Source organism: Eptesicus fuscus, chromosome 21 (genome assembly GCF_027574615.1).
Source record: "Eptesicus fuscus isolate TK198812 chromosome 21, DD_ASM_mEF_20220401, whole genome shotgun sequence".
NCBI classification, from domain to species: domain Eukaryota; kingdom Metazoa; phylum Chordata; class Mammalia; order Chiroptera; family Vespertilionidae; genus Eptesicus; species Eptesicus fuscus.
The window spans coordinates 36,526,530-36,530,509 of record NC_072493.1 but is presented as its reverse complement, the minus strand read 5'-3'; the positions used below and the strand labels follow the sequence as shown (position 1 = coordinate 36,530,509).

Below are 3,980 nucleotides of genomic sequence, written 5' to 3'. Positions count from 1 at the left end.
CCCCCTGGTGGTCAGTGCGCTCCCACAGCCAACCTCCCCCAGCCGGCCAACTTCCTGGGATCGCTCCCCCCGTCCGGCAGGCCCCAATTGGCCTGGCCCTGATTGGCCCTGATCGCTGGCCAGGCCTAAGGACCCTACCCGTGCATGAATTTCGTGCACCAGGCCTCTAGTGTTCCATAATGGCTGCACAGATCTCCTTTTTTCATCTCTTAGAAAAAATATTTTTTAAATATTAAGTCAGTTCTGATGAAATACTAGATAACAGCCACTCTCATACCCCACTTGTACCACTGATCTGGGGCAGGCTTTGGCAATATCCATCAAAAGACTTAACAATCCTGTCCACCCTTTGATATCTACTTCCAGAAATTGTTCTTAAAGGAAAAGAAAGGCATAGACAAAGGTGTAAATGTGCAGCCATTCATCATTAGTTTTTTTTTTTAGTAAGAATTTTTAAAGTCATGATTGTTTCTTAATTTGGTGTATTATACTGTACTTAACAATTCTCCTTGCACATTTAGGTTGCTTCCATTTTTTTTTTTCACAGTTCTCTGTGCCAGGCCCTCCCTAAACACTATATGATTTTACCTGTCTCCTCACTTATCTAGAAGATGGGATCCTTAGCCCCATTTAACAGTCCAGGAAACTGAGGCACGGGAGTAGGGTGGGAAGTGGAGCAAAGTCCCACCACCTCTAAGCAGCTTTGCTGGAATTTTAACCAGGAAGTCTAACTTCAAAGCTGATGTTCTTAGAATGGCTCAAATTCATTCAATAAATGTATTCATTGAATGCCATCTGCATGCCAAGCCATATTAACTAATGATGACTTCAAACATTTATTGAGCATTTTCTGTATAGCAGGCCCTTTGCTATTTCACTTAATCTCTGCAACAGCCCTATGCATGCCATTCAACTAATGTGCGCACTGAAGCATAGAGAGGCTAACTAACTTCTCTAGAGTCACCCAGCAGCCTCGCTTCAGGGTTTAGGCTCCTCTTTCTCTTCTTTTTCAGAGAACAAATGCTCAAGAAATAGAGAATAAACACAGGAACAAATAAATAATAGAACAAAATAAGGTGATAGCGGAACTCAAAACATGTCATGAGATACGTCCATGCAGCCACAGAATGCGGAAGACACAGGACCCCGGGAGGCCACCCTGAGTGTTTACTCAGGAGAAATGAAGACATACACAGGGCTGGGCAAACGGAGGTACACAGCTGTGAGGACGCAAAACAGGGAGTTTAGGAAGTAGACCACAGGAATGTATAAGTGATGAAAGCCGGCAATCTGAGCACTTATGAGACTGTACCTAAGTGAGACTGGGCCATTGTAGTATTCTTTTGAGTTAATAAAGCTATTGTAATAATCATCATCTGCATGTCTTTTTCCATTTAAACCACTATAAACCCACTTTTGCCCACCCCTGTATATCCATGACTAGTACAGGAATGTTCAAAGCCGTTGTTCTCATAATTGCCCCAAACTGGAAACAACCCCAAATGGCCTTGAAATGGTTAACAGATAAATAAATACATTGCAGTAGATCCATTCCATGGGACACTACTCAGTAATAAAAAGGAACTGCTGGTAAGCAGAACACCGTGGATGAATTACAAATGTGTTAGGCCAGGTGAAAGCAGCCAATCTCAAAGGGTTACATAGTACCTGCTTCCATTCTGGAAAAGGTAATTCTGTAGTGACAGAGAGCAGACTGGTTATTGCCGGAGGCTGGGGGACAGAGGAAAGGATTAATGGCAAAGGGGCGGAAGGGAAAGTGGGGTGATGGAAATATTCTGATTCTTCATTGTGGTTACATGGGAATGCACATGTCAAAACGCAAATTGTACACTTTCAAAGGGTGGAGTTAATTGCACTAAATTACATCTCAATAAAGTTATATTTAAACTAAAATGCAGTAGAATAAAGTATGAACTTCAGTTAATAATAATGTATCAATAGTGGTTCCTTAATTGTAACAAATGTATTCCACTAAGGAGAAGATTTTAATAACAGGGGAAACTGGGTATGGGGTTTATGGGAACTCTATACTATCGATGAAATTTTTCTGTAACTCTAAAACTGTTTCAAAAATAAAGTTTACTTTTTAAACTAAAAAAAAAAAATCAACAACAGAATGGAGATGATATTCTGCCCACGTTAATTTATGTGGGAAAGAAAAGCAGGGTACAAACTCACCCATATCATATATTAGTATTTTCCATATATATATATATATATATATATATATATATATATATATATATTGATTTCAGAGAGGAAGGGAGAGGGAGAGAGAAACATCAGTGATGAGAGAGAATCATTGATCAGCTGCCTCCTGCACTCACCCCACTGGGGATGGAGCCTGCAACCTGAGCACGTGCCCCTGACCGGAATTGAACCTGGGACCCCTCAGTCCGCAGGCTGACGCTCTATCCACCGAGCCAAACCGGCTAGGGCTTTTCCTTCTTTTTTAAAATTGAGACATAATTGACATATAATATTGTGTTAGTTTCGGGTGTACAACATAATCAATATTTGTTTATACTGTATTGCCAAATGAGACATATGGAACGCTTCACGACTTTGCGTGTCATCTTCACATGGGGCCATGCTAATCTCTGTATCACTAGACTTTTAGCACATGCGCTGCCAAAGCGAGTTCGATAGTATCTACATTTAAAAATATATTTTTTTATTGCTTTCAGAGAGGAAGGGAAAGGGAGAGAGAGATAGAAACATCAATGATGAGAGAGAATCATTGATTGGCTGCCTCCTGCACGCCCCACACTGGGGATTGAGCCCACACCTGGGCATGTGCCCTGACCTGGAATTGAACGTGACCTCCTGGTTCATAGGTCAACACTCAACCACAGAGCCACACCGACCAGGCTCTACATTTTTTTTTTTTTTTAAATCCAGGGTTATAATGAAAAAAATTAAAATGTTTAAAGTTAGAAGCTGTTAGGAATAGGACAGCTGGAAATTTTCTGGTTCTATTTTATTTATTTACTAGAGCCCTGGTGCACAGATTCATGCACATTGAAAGGAAATTAATTAGAAGGTGGCAGCGGGGCAGGACTGGGCAAGACGGTGGGGGGATGGGGCCAGACATACCCTGGAGCCAACCTCCTGTGGTCCCTCCCCGCTCCCCGGCCAGGTGCTGTGGCTCGAAGGGCATCTGCAGAGTGAGCGGGGTCCCTTCAGCAGGTGGGGTCCCTTGGACTGGCCTGCAGGGATAGGTCTGAAACTGGCTCTCCGCCATCCCCCGAGGGGTCCCAGATTGGGAGAGGGCGGTTCTTGGGTGATGGACCCTGGAATTGGGCTCCCTCCTCTCTGGTTCTGGGTGCATCACCCAAGAACTGCTGCTGCCTAGTCACCTCAGCTCGGCCGCTCCTGCATTGAGTGTCTGCCCCCTGGTGGTCAGTGCGCATCATACCTACCGGCTGATCGGACGATCACTTAGCCTTTTATATACATAGATTTTTGCATGGTTTGAATTTGAGTGTGTTATTTTTCTCTCCTGAAGAAAAATAAGGATATTATCATCTTTTAAATTTGCTGAAATTAAGCCGCAAAGATCTGGAAGGAGGTCTTTGAAGGGAGGAGAGGGTTGGAGGGGCAGCCACTGCCCGGGGAGTAGAGACCCCTATAGACCTCAGAGAGTCCCATCTCCTCATGCGTGCACATAGGACCCAGAGGAGAACTTCTGCCCTCTCCATGTCCTCTGTCCTCAGCTCCTCAACTTTCTTTCTTGCTCACACCTCGGGTTGCAATAAAAACTTAGCCAATAAAAATACAGGGTTTCAATTAAAATTGAATTTCAAGAAACCCCAAGTCATGTTTTTAGGATAAACATATCCTGTGCAATAATCGGAACATACGTATACTAAAAATGTATTTATTGCTTATCTGAAATCCAAATTAAACTGGGCATCCCTGTGTCACCTGGCAATCCACAGCAGCCACCCTGGCCTCAC

At 43.3% G+C, this 3,980-nt stretch overlaps 1 pseudogene; it reads right to left on the bottom strand.

The window, feature by feature from the left end:
- Positions 1-2,562: 2,562 nt before the first annotated feature.
- LOC129147830 (U6 spliceosomal RNA) lies at positions 2,563-2,661 on the bottom strand (annotated as a pseudogene).
- Between the last annotated feature and the right edge of the window lie 1,319 nt (positions 2,662-3,980).